General features: G+C 46.3%; 1 protein-coding gene across 3 annotated transcripts in view; it reads right to left on the bottom strand.

The window, feature by feature from the left end:
* The window catches only part of LOC106561231 (SH3 and multiple ankyrin repeat domains protein 3), a 308236-nt gene that overhangs the window by 60980 nt on the left and 233799 nt on the right, over window positions 1–13457 (bottom strand). The gene's annotated exons all lie outside the window — the stretch shown is intronic.

Below are 13457 nucleotides of genomic sequence, written 5' to 3'. Positions count from 1 at the left end.
TATGAGTGTGATTATTAATGCCTCATCTCAGAGCTCTGGGGTCAAATGCAGCCCTAGCTAGTTATTAGATCTGTGTGTGTGATGCCTCCTCAATGCCCACAACTCTTTCTTCTGCCTGCTCTCTCTTCTTTTCTTTTCTCTCTCAACCATGACTCCCTTTTCTCTCCTGTTGCAGAGGTCCTGTGATTACCATTCCAGGAGAGTAGAGAAGGAGCTCGAGAGTGAGGTATAAACATAGAGGAAGGGGAGGAAGGAGAGACTCCCGGCTAAAAATAGAGCAGTCTGTATTTGACTGGTGATTCATAAGGCTGTGAGTCATTCAACTAGTCAGCACTGAGGAGGGACGGAGGGAGGAAGGGAGTAAGGGAGGGGACGGAGACAGGGATGGAGCGAGTGAGGGGACAAAGGGGGAAAGAGATGAAAGAGAAGAAGGAGGGAGGAAAAGAGAGAAAGAAAATAAGCGCGCAGTGGAATGCCGATTTCATCTTAGCCTACTGTATGCTGCCCTTCAGCCTCTAGACTGACGGAGACATGGATCACACCAGAGAACACTCCTACTCCAGCTTCCCTCTCTTCATCTGACTACGTTTTCTCTCAGAGTCCGAGAGCATCTGGTAGTTGCAGTGGTGGCACTCATTTCTCCTAAGTGGAAATTTCTCCCTCCCTCACCTGTCAATCTCCTAATTTGAATTCCATGCTTTCACTGTCACTTGTCCACTCAAGCGATAGATGACAAACATTATTGTCATCTATCGCCCACCAGGTGCCCTTAGAGAGTTCCTCAATGAGCTTGACACCTTGATAAGCTAATTTTCTGATGATTGCTCACTGCTTTTCAACTGGGCGCCTTTGATACATTTCTTTACAACTCTTTCTTTCCCCTCCTTGCCTCTTTTGACCTCACCCTTTACCAGTCCCCTCCCACTCGCAAGGCAGGCAATACGCTTGACCTCGTTTTTACTAGAGGCTTTTCGCCTACTATTCTAATAGCAACCCCCCTCCAGGTCTCTGATCACTACTTTGTTTCCTTTTCTGTCTCCCTTTCCTCCAACCCTAACCACTCAGCCCCTAGCCAGATAGTCATGTGCCATCACAATCTTCCCTCTCACTCTCACTCTTTCACTACTCTCTCCTCTTCTATCTTATAATCTCTCCCTTCTGCTAAATCATTCTCCCTCATTTCTCATGATTCTGCTTCTTCGGCCCTACACAGTAAAAAAGGGGTGTAAAAATTACAGTGTTGATTTATTATAACCCCGGATTAGTATTTTCAACATTATGAGGAGTCAATGAGCTCTAGTGTCGGAGTTAAATCGGAGTGTAAAATTATGCAGTAATTGCAGTGTAAATTCAACCTATATCAGTGGAATGAAAAAATGTTTATGTGTGAATTTTAACACCATTTTGAGTCAAATGAACTCTGAAAATGTGACACAACCTGTAGAGTTGTAATGTCTGCTTCCAACTCACACTCTCCAACACATAGATCCCCTGAACGCAGCTCACTCTCCAGCCCACTTTCCAGCTCACACTCTCAAACACATAGATCCCCTGAACGCAGCTCACTCTCCAGATCCCAATCACCTGGATTCTGATCACCTGTTCACACACCTGTATGTCATTATCACACACTATGTAGTTCAGTTCTTCACACCCCATCATTGTGAGGTATTGTTTGTTTTGTGACACACGTCTATTCGGAGCGCTGGTTTTCCCGTAATCTAATCCTCCTGTGTATGATTGTTTTTGCCTGCCTCACTAACGATGCCTTTTGCCTATTCCCTGCCTGTACTTTAGCCTATCGGATTTCCTATTTATCAAACTATTGCCTGATCTCCCGGACGACGTTACTAGCCTTCTCACTGCCTGTACTGTTGCCTTTTTGGACCCATGTGTATGACCTTTTGCCTGCCCCTGGACCCAGCTACCTGCCTCCTCCTGTGTATGACCTTCTGCCTGCCCCTGGACCCAGCTACCTGCCTCCTCCTGTGTATGACCTTCTGCCTGCCCCTGGACCCAGCTACCTGCCTCCTCCTGTGTATGACCTTCTGCCTGCCCCTGGACCCAGCTACCTGCCTCCTCCTGTGGTCCTTTCCAATAAACACCTGCTGCGCCCTGCGCTTGAAACCAGCTCTCTGTCTCCCCTTGTGTTCATTACAAGAGTAACTTTAACACTATGTAAACTGGGACCAAATGTTATATGAAACAGTGTTGAATTCAATTCTATAGGAGTTAAATTAACACTTATTTTTACTGTGTATTCTCCTCCCTTTCTGCATCCTATGATTTTTTTTATTTTATGTTTATTTAACTAGGCAAGTCAGTTAAGAACAAATGCTTATTTACAATGACAGCCTAGGAAAAGTGGGTTAACTGCCTTGTTCAGGGGCAGAATGACAGATTTTTACCTTGTCAGCTCGGGGATTTGATCTAGGAACCTTTCGGTTACTGGCCCAACGCTCTAACCACTAGGCTACCTGCCGCCCCGGCACTTGCACTGTCCCCTTTCCTCCCGGCCGGCTCGGCCCTCGACCTCCTGCTCCGTGGCTGTACGAGTTTACAGAACAGGGTTGCGGACAGTTGAGCGAAAACTGACAAACAAAAATCCCAGAGGACCTATCATCATTTAACTCTTTCCTCTCTACCTTCTCTTCCTCTGTATCCGTTGTTAAAGCCACTTTCTTTCATTTTAAATGTCAAGCTTCAAACTATTTTTCACCTTCTCCCTCCTTAATCCTCCACCCACTCCCTCCCTGCAGACAACTTTGTCAACCACTTTGAAAAGAAGGTTGATGACATCCGCTCCTCATTCACTCAGCCTATTGAGTCCACTGGTCCCACTCATACAGAACTACCTTACTCCTTGACCTCTTTCTCACCTCTCTCTCCAGACAGAATCCTGTGACTGTGAGGTCCGGCCACTCGACAACCTGCCCGCTCAAACCCCATCCCCTCCTCCCTTCTCCAGACCATCTCTGGAGACCTTCTATCATTCCTCACTTCCCTCATCAACTCATCCTTGACCACTGGCTATGTCCCTGTTGACTTAAAAATGGCCAGAGTTGCTCACCTCCTCAAGAAACCAACACTCGACCCCCCCCTCAAAAACGACAGTATCTCTTCTTAAATTTCCAAAACACTTGAGCGTGCTGTCTCTGACCAACTTTCTCGCTATCTCTCTCCAAATGATCTTCTTGACTCTAACCAGTCAGGCTTCAAGATGGGGCACTCAACCGAGACTGCTCTCCTCTGTGTCATGGAGGCTCTCGGCACTGCCAAAGCTGACTCTCTCTCCTCTGTTCTTATTCTCCTAAATCTGTCAGCTGCCTTGAACAACATAAACCATCAGATCCTCCTCTCCACCCTCTCAGGCTGGGCATCTCAAGCTCTGCACACTCTTGGATTGCATCCTACCTGTTAGGTCGCTCATACCAGGTGATGTGGAGAGGATCTGTGTCTGCACCACATAATCTCACTACTGGTGTCCCCCAGGGCTCGGTTCTAGGCCCTCGGTTCTAGGCCCTCTTCTCTCTATACACAAGTAAATTTACTTTGTTATATCCTCACATGGTATTTCCTGTCATTGCTATGCAGATGACACTCAATTACTTTTCTCTTTCCCCCCCTTCTTTGCGTGCCTGGTAGATATCTCAGCTTGGATGTCAGCCCACCACCTCAAGCTCAACCTTGACAAGAAGGAGCTTCTCTTCCTCCCGGGGAAGCCATGTCCGCTCCAAGACCTCTCCATCACGGTTGACAACCCCACGGTGTCCCCCTCCCAGAGTGCAAAGAACCTTGGTGGGAGCCTGGACAACACCCTGTTGTTCTCTGCAAACATCAAAGCAGTGACTCGCTCCTGCAGGTTCAAGCTTTACAACATCCGTAGAGTACAACCCTACCTCACACAGGAAGCAGCGCAGGTCCTAATCTAGGCACTTGTCATCTACCATCTGGACTACTGCAACTCGTTGTTGGCTGGGCTCCCCACTTGTGCCATCAAACCCCTGCAACTTATCCAGAATGCTGCAGCGTGCCTGGTACTCAATCTCCCTAAGTTTTCCCCTGTTCTACGGACACTCCACTGGCATCCAGTCAAAGCTTGCATCCACTACACGAACATGGTACTTTCCTACGGAACAGGAAGAGGAACTGCCCCTCCCTACCTTCAGGCTATGCTCAAATCCTACACCCCAACCGAGTACTCTGTTCTGCCACCTCTGGTCTCTTGCAACCTCCCACCACTGGACCTCCCGCTAAGCCTCGTCAAAGTTATTTTCTGTCCTGGCACCCCAATGGTGGAACCAGCTTCCCCCTGAAGCTAGGACAGCAGAGTCCCTGCCCATCTTCTGAAAACATCTGAAACCTTACCTCTTCAAAGATTATCTTAAATAATCCCACAGCACCCTCCCCCCCCTCTATTTTGTGAGCTAACATTCGTACTTGACTTTTTCCCCCATACTAGCTCTGACTTTGCTGATAGCTACTTAAAAAAATTAAATTGCGACTGAGATATGTGGTTGTCCCACCTAGCTGAATGAATGCACTAACTGTAAGTCACTCTGGATAAGAGCATACTCTAAATAACTCTAATGTAAATGTGAAATACATCACTCATTGTTGAGTTAATGAATTCAATCAATATCCTTTTCTTTCTCGCTCTCATTCTCTCCATCAGTCTCTCCCTCCTTCTCCCCTTCTCTTCATCCCCCTGTCCTCTCCCCCTTCCCTCTCTCCAATAATCTCTTTCTCCCTTTTTTTTTATCTCTCTCCTACCTGCAGTAAATGATAAAATGTCATCCCCAGATTAATGTCCCCTTGGCGATGTGGTTGTGCGCAGGTGTGTCTTTGTGTGTGTGTGTGTGTGGTGTGTTTGTGTGTGTGTCTGCGTGTGCATGTGTGTTTGTCTGCATGTGCATGTGTGTGTGTGTGTGAGAGAGAGAGGTGTCACAATAAATAACAACAGATTCACTGATGGCCTGACCCTGGCCTTAACTCTACCCCTATCCATCCCCCTATCTCTCTCCCTCTCTCTATCTATCGCTCTCTGACCCTGACTAAAACCTTATCACCAAATCAACACAGAGAGGTGGAAAGGGAGAGAATGGGGGGAGAGAGAAAAAGAGAGAGAAAGAGACAGAGAGGGAAAGAGAGACAAAGACAGTTGGATAGATTAAGGGGGATGAGACAGTGAGAGTCACGACACAGGGGGATGTATAGAGACCCTGCAGCACACAGTCAGTTACTCACAAACCCACACTCTGATTTCAATACAACTACACAACTACACACTCACGCATACACGAGTAAAACACATGGATAAAAAAATGATGTGCACACACACACACACTTACAAACACAGACAAAATCACATGCACGCACACACACACACACGGAGCAGTGTTGTTTAGGTTAGTTAATTGTAGACCGGGCTGTCTTTCCTGCTTCACTGAGCTGAGCTGAGACATATTGCCATGACTGTCAGTGATGCCTCAATGCTTACCAGATAAACAAGTGTGTGTTTGTCTGAGTGTGTGCATGCTTGTGTCTACGTGTGTGAATGTGTGTGCCTGAGTTTGTGTGTGATTGTCTTTCTGTGTGTGTGTGTCCTCTAGTGTATCTATTATTTCATGACCGTTGAAGTATCCTAGGATACATAGAATTCCTTCAAAAACAACTGCATATCATTAACTGTTGAGCATTATCTATTTAGCTAGACTTATTTATTGCACCAAAATCATTTGCTGAGTTAATATTAAACAATCTAAAAAGATATATAACGTTTCTGTACTTCAATACCCAGTGGAAAGGAGTGAAGGACATGGAATGAGAAGGAGAAGTGGAGGGAGGGAGGGAAATGGAGAGAGAGGAGGGGGAAGAGACAAATAGAGGAGAGAGAGAGATAAGGGGGAGGGAAACAGAGGGAAGAGGGGTAAGTGACAAATAGAGGAGAGAGAGAGATAAGGGAGGAGAGAAATACAAAGAGAGGAGGGGTAAGAGACAAATAGGGGAGAGAGGGAGATAAGGGAGGGAGAGGGGGGAAACAGCAAGAGAGGAGAGGGAATAAGGAAAGACAGGAAGGAGAGTGGAGAAAAAGAAAGAGTTGCCTCACATTAATTTCTTCTCCTGTGTCCTTTAGTGGATTCTCCCTTATTGTTCTCCTTCACTATCGCACTCCCTCCTGTGTTTAGAGAGACCCCTTTTCTCAGCCTCTCGCACTCTCACCCAGGCACTCTCTCCTCACCCCTCCTCACCTCCTAATCCCATAAAGCAGCAGGATTTGGGGGGGGCAAGACAACAGACATTCCTCAACACCTATTTTCACAAAACCCTCTCCAGACACACCCTCAAACACAAGTGAAAAATAAATTCACATTCAAGAAAACATTCTAAATGAATCTACAAAAATTGACCATATGACTGGATTGATACTGACCCCTGAAAATTCATTACATGACCAAAAGTATGTGGACATGTGCTCATCGAACTTCTCATTCCAAAATCATGGACATTAATATGGAGTTGGTCTCCCCTTTGCTGCTATAACAGCCTCCACTCTTCTGGGAAGGTTTTCCATTAGATGTTGGAACATGGCTGCGGGAACTCACTTCCATTCAACCACACCAGCATTAGTGAGGTCGGGCACTGATGCTGGGCAATTAGGCCTGGCTCATAGTCGGCGCTCCAATTCATCCTAAAGGTGTTCGATGGGAGTTGAGGTCAGGGCTCTGTGCAGGCCAGTCAAGTACCTCCACACCGATCTCGACAAACTATTTCTGTATGTACCTCGCTTTGTACACGGGGGCATTGGCATGCTGAAACAGGAAAGGCCTTCCCCAGACTGTTGCCACAAAGTTAGAAGCACAGAATCATCTAGAATGTCATTGTATGCTGTAGCGTTAAGATTTCACTTCACTGGAAATAAGGGGCCAAGCCCGAACCATGAAAAACAGCCCCAGACCATTATTCCTCTTCCACCAAACTTTACAGTTGGCACTATGCATTGGGGCAGGCAGCTTTCTCCTGGAATCTGCCAAACCAAGATTCTTCTGTCGGACTGGCAGATAGTGGAGTGTGATTCATCACTACAGAGAACACGTTTCCACTGCTCCAAAGTTCAATGGCAGCGAGCTGATGCTTGGCATTGTGCATGGTGATTTTAGGCTTGTGTGCGGCTGCTCGGCCATGGAAACCGATTTCATGAAGATCCCTACGAACAGTTATTTTGCTGACGTTGCTTCCAGAGGCAGTTTGGAACTCAGTAGTGAGTGTTGCAACCGAAGATAGACGATTTTAATGCGCTACGTGCTTCAGCACTCGAAGATCCCGTTCTAAGCCATTGTTGCTCCTAGACATTTCCACTTCACAATAACAGCACTTACAGTTGACTGGGGCAGCTCTAGCAGGACAGAAATTTGACAAACTGACTTGTTGGAAAGGTGGCATCTTATGACACTACCACGTTGAAAGTCACTGAGCTCTTCAAAAAGGCCATTCTACTGCCAATGTTTGATCAAATCAAATCAAATTTGATTGGTCACATACACATGGTTAGCAGATGTTAATGCGAGTGTAGCAAAATGCTTGTGCTTCTAGTTCCGACAGTGCAGTAATATCTAACAAGTAATCTAACAATTCCCCAACAACTACCTACAGTTGAAGTCGGAAGTTAACATACACCTCAGCCAAATACATTTCAACTCAGTTTTCACAATTCCTGACATTTAATCTAAGTGAAAATTCCCTGTCTTTGGTCAGTCAGGATCACCACTTTATTTTAAGAATGTGAAATGTCAGAATAAGAGTAGAGAGAATGATTTATTTCAGCTTTGATTTCTTTCATCACATTCCCAGTGGGTCAGAAGTTTACATACACTCAATTAGTATTTGGTAGCATTGTCTTTAAATTGTTTAACTTGGGTCAAACGTTTCGGGTAGCCTTCCACAAGCTTCCCCACAATAGGTTGGGTGAATTTTGGCCCATTCCTCCTGACAGAGCTGGTGTGACTGAGTCAGGTTTGTAGGCCTCCTTGCTCGCACACACTTTTTCAGTTCTGCCCACACATTTTCTATAGGATTGAGGTCAGGGCTTTGTGATGGCCACTCCAATACCTTGACTTTGTTGTCCTTAAGCCATTTTGCCACAACTTTGGAAGTATGCTTGGGGTCATTGTCCATTTGGAAGACCCATTTGCGACCAAGCTTTAACTTCCTGACTGATGTCTTGAGATGTTGCTTCAATATATCCACATAATTTTCCTGCCTCATGATGCCATCTATTTTGTGAAGTGCACCAGTCCCTCCTGCAGCAAAGCACCCCAACAACATGATGCTGCCACCCCCATGCTTCACGGTTGGGATGGTGCTCTTCGGCTTGCAAGCAACCCCTTTTTTCTCCAAACATAACGATGGTCATTATGGCCAAACAGTTCTATTTTTGTTTCATCAGACCAGAGGACTTTGCTGTTGTTCTGGGATTGATTTGCACTTTTCACACCGAAGTACGTTCATCTCTAGGAGACAGCACGCTTCTCCTTCCTATGTGGTATGACGGCTGCGTTGTCCCATGGTGCTTATGCTTGTGAACTATTGTTTGCACAGATGAATGTGGTGCCTTCAGGTGTTTGGAAATTGCTCCCAAGGATGAACCAGACTTTTGGAGGTCTAGGATGAATCAGACTTGTGATTTCTTTTGATTTTCCCATGATGTCAAGCAAAGAGGCACTGAGTTTGAAGGTAGGCATTGAAATACATCCACAGGTACACCTCCAATTGACTAAAATGAAGTCAATTAGCCCACCAGAAGCTTCTAAAGCCATGACATCATTTTCTGGAATTTTCCAAGCTGTTTAAAGGCACAGTCAACTTAGTGCATGTAAACCTTTGACCAACCTGAATTGTGATACAGTGAATTATAAGTGAAATAATCTGTCTGTTAACAATTATTGGAAAAATTACTTGTGTCATGCACAAAGTAGATGTCCTAACTGACTTGACAAACTATAGTTTGTTAACGAGACATTTGTGGAGTGGTTGAAAAACGAGTTTTAATGACTCCAACCTAAGTGTATGTAAACTTCCAACTTCAGCTGTAATACATACAAATCTAAAGGGCTGAATGAGAATATGTGCATGTAAATACATGGATGAGCGATGGGCAAGCGGCATAGGCAAGGTGCAATAGATAGTATAAAATACAGTACATACTGTAAATATGACATGAGTAATGTAAGATATGTAAACATTATCAAAGTGGCATTATTTATAGTGGCATTGTTTAATGTGACTAGTGATCCATTTATAAAAGTGGCCAGTGATTGGGTCTCAATGTATGCAGCAGCCTCCCTGAGTTAGTGATTGCTGTTTAGCAGTCTGATAGCCTTGAGATAGAAGCTGTTTTTCAGTCTCTTGGTCCCAGCTTTGATGCACCTGTACTGACCCTACTTTCTGGATGGTAGCGGTGTGAACAGGCAGTGGCTCAGGTGGTTGTTGTCCTTGATGTTCTTTTTGGCCTTCCTGTGACATCGGATGCTGTAGGTGTCATGGAGGGCAGGTAGTTTGCCCAGACTGCACCACCCACTGGAGAGCCTTGTGGTTGAGGGTAGTGCAGTTGCCGTACCAGGCTGTGATACAGTCCGACAGAATGCTCCCGATTGTGCATCTGTAAAAGTTTGTCAGGGTTTTGGCTGACAAGCCACATTTCTTTAGCCTCTCGAGGTTGAAGAGGCGCTACTGCGCCTTCTTCGCCACACTGTCTGTGTGGGTGGACCATTTCAGTTTGTCTGTGATGTGTACGCCGATGAACTTAAAACTTTCCACCTTCTCCACTGCTGTCCCTTCGATTTGGATAAGGGGGTGCTCCCTCTGCTGTTTCTTGAAGTCCACGATCATCTCCTTTATTTTGTTGATGTTGAGTGAGAGGTTATTTTCCTCACACCACACTCCCAGGGCCCTCACCTCCTTCCTGGAGGCTGTCTCGTTGTTGTTGGTAATCAAGCCCACTACTGTAGTGTCGTCTGCAAACTTGATGATTGAGTTAGAAGCGTGCATGGCCAGGCAGTCGTGGGTGAACAGGGAGTACAGGAGGGGGCTGAGCACGCATCCTTGTGGGGTCCCAATGTTGGGGTCAGTGAAGTGGAGATGTTGTTTCCTACCTACACCACCTTTGGGGCGGCCCGTCAGAAAGTCCAGGACCCAATTGTATAGGGCGGGGTTGAGACCCAGGACCTCCAGCTTGATGATGAGCTTGGAGGGAACTACGGTGTTGAGCGCTGAGCTGTAGTCAATAAATAGCATTCTTACATAGGTATTCCTCTTTTCCAGATGGGATCGGGCAGTGTGCAGTGTGATGGCGATTGCATCGTCTGTGGACCTGTTGGGGCGGTATGGAAATTGAAGTGGGTTTAGGGTGATTGATAAGGTGGAGGTGATATGATCCTTGACTAGTCTCTAAAAGCACTTCATGATGACAAAAGTGAGTGCTATGGGGCGGTAGTCAGTTAGTTCAGTTATCTTTGCCTTCTTGGGTACAGGAACAATGGTGGCCATCTTGAAGCATGTGGTGACAGCAGACTGGGATAAGGAGCATTTGAATATGTCTGTAAACACACCAGCCTACTGGTCTGCGCATGTTCTGAGAACGCGGCTAGGGATACCATCTGGGCCGGCAGCCTTGCGAGGGTTCACACGTTTAAATGTTTTACTCAAGTCGGCCACGGAGAAGGAGAGGGGGGGCGCAGTCCTTGTTAGAGGGCTGTGACGGTGGCACTGTATTATCCTCAAAGCGGGCAAAGAAGGTGTTTAGTTTGTCTGGAAGTGTGACGTCAGTGTCCGTGACATGGCTGGTTTTCTTTTTGTAGTCCATGATTTCCTATAGACCCTGCCACATACGTCTCATGTCTGAGCCGTTGAAATGCGACTCCACTTGTCCCTGTTCCGTAATTTCGCTTGTTTGATTGCCTTGCAGAGGGAATAACTACACTGTTTATATTCAGCCATATTCCCAGACCCCTTTCCATGGTTAAATGTGGGGGTTTGTGCTTTCAGTTTTGGGCGAATGCCGCCATCCATCCACAGTTTCTGGTTACGGTAGGTTTTAATAGTCACAGTGGGTACAACATCTCCAATGCACTTCCTTATAAACTCACTCACCGAGTCTTGAAGCGTGGATTCCGATTGGTCAGACCAGCTTTGAATGGTTTTAGTCACTGTTACATCCTGTTGTAGTTTCTGCCTATAAGACGGTAGGAGCAAGATGGCGTTGTATTGGATTTGCCGAAGGGAGGGCGGGGGAGGGCTTTGTATGCATTGCAGAAGTTAGAGTAGCAGTGATCGTGTGTACATCCCCCCCCTCCCCCGAGTACTGCAATCAATATTCTAAAATAATTTAGGTAGCCTTGTTCTCAATTTTGCTTTGTGAAAATCCCCAGCTACAATAAATGCAGCCTCAGGATATATGGTTTCCAGTTTACATAGAGTCCAGTGAAGTTCCTTGAGGGCCATTGTGGTGTCTGCTTGAGGGGGAATGTACACAACTGTGATGATAACTGACGAGAATTCTCTTGGGAGATAATATGGCCGGCATTTGATTGTAAGGAATTCTAGGTAGGGTGAGCATAAGGACTTGAGTTCCTGTATGTTGTTATGATAACACCATGAGTCATTAATCATGAAGCATACACCCCTGCCCTTCCTCTTCCCAGAGAGGTGTTTATCTCTGTCAGCTTAATGCATGGAGAAGACTGGTGGCTGAACCGATTCCAACAACATATCCAGAGAGAGCCATGTTTCCCGTGAAACAATGAATGTTACAATCTCTGATCTCTCTCTGGAAGGCAACCCTTGCTCGAATTTCATCTACCTTGTTGTCACGAGACTGGATATTGGCGAGTAGTATACTCTGGAGTGTTGGGCGATGTGCACGTCTACGGAACCTGACCAGTTGGCTGCTCCGTCTGCCCCTTCTGCGTTGCCGTTGTTTTGGGTCAGCTTCTGGGATTAGATCCATTGTCCTGGGTGGTGGTCCAAACAGAGGATCCGCTTTGGGAAAGTCGGATTCCTGGTCGCAATGTTGGTAAGTTGATGTCGCTCTTAAATCCAGTAGTTCTTCCCGGCTGTATGTAATAAGACTTAAGATTTCCTGGGGTAACAATGTAAGAAATAATACAGAAAAAAAGAAAATACTGCATAGTTTCCTAAGGACTGAAAGTGAGGTGACCATCTCTGTCGGCGTCATTGTGCCAAAAAATGATGGAGATTGCATGGCTGTGTGCTCGACTTATACATCTGTCAGTACCGAATCCACAAATTTTAAGGGGTGTCCACATACTTTTGTAGATACAGTTTATTCAGAAAGTTTTCAGATTAAATAGAAATATCACATTTACATAAGTATTCAGACCCTTTACTCTGTTATACTTTGTTGAAGCACCTTTGGCAGCGATTACAGCCTCAAGTATTTTTGGGTATGACGCTACAAGCTTGGCACACCTGTAATGTGGGAGTTTTTCCCATCCTTCTCTGCAGATTCTCTCAAGCTCTGTCAGGTTGGATGGGGAGCGTCGCTGCACAGCTATTTTCAGGTCTCCAGAGATGTTCGATGGGGTTCAAGTCTGGGCTTTGCACTCATGCGTGCATTTGTTCGTGTGTGTGTGTGTTTGTGTCCGCAGTCAGCGAGGTTATAAACATTATAGAGGTCAGCATACATAATATTGTACATACAGGGCTGAGTCAGCACTGTGGACAGCACCTATTGTTCCACCAGCCTGTTCAGCACTGTGGACAGCACCTATTGTTCCACCAGCCTGTTCAGCACTGTGGACAGCACCTATTGTTCCACCACCCTGTTCAGCACCGTGGACAGCACCTATTGTGCCACCAGCCTGTTCAGCACCATGGACAGCACCTATTGTACCACCAGCCTGTTCAGCACCATGGACAGCACCCATAGTTCCACCAGCCTGTTCAGCACCATGGACAGCACCTATAGTTCCACCAGCCTGTTCAGCACCGTGGACAGCACCTATTGTGCCACCAGCCTGTTCAGCACCATGGACAGCACCTACAGTTCTACCAGCCTGTTCAGCACCATGGACAGCATCTATAGTTCCACTAGCCTGTTCAGCACCATGGACAGCACCTATAGTTCTACCAGCCTGTTCAGCACCGTGGACAGCACCTATAGTTCTACCAGCATGTTCAGCACTGTGGACAGCATCTATAGTTCCACCAGCCTGTTCAGCACCATGGACAGCACCCACAGTTCCACCAGCCTGTTCAGCACCATGGACAGCACCTATAGTTCCACCAGCCTGTTCAGCACCGTGGACAGCACCTATTGTGCCACCAGCCTGTTCAGCACCGTGGACAGCACCTATTGTGCCACCAGCCTGTTCAGCACCATGGACAGCACCTATAGTTCTACCAGCATGTTGAGCACTGTGGACAGCATCTATAGTTCC

The sequence above is a fragment of the Salmo salar genome, chromosome 10 (assembly GCF_965601325.2).
Source record: "Salmo salar chromosome 10, fSalSal1, whole genome shotgun sequence".
In the NCBI taxonomy this organism is placed as follows: Eukaryota; Metazoa; Chordata; class Actinopteri; order Salmoniformes; family Salmonidae; genus Salmo; species Salmo salar.
Note: the sequence above shows the minus strand (reverse complement) of the source record. Positions and strands in the feature narration are given on the sequence as shown.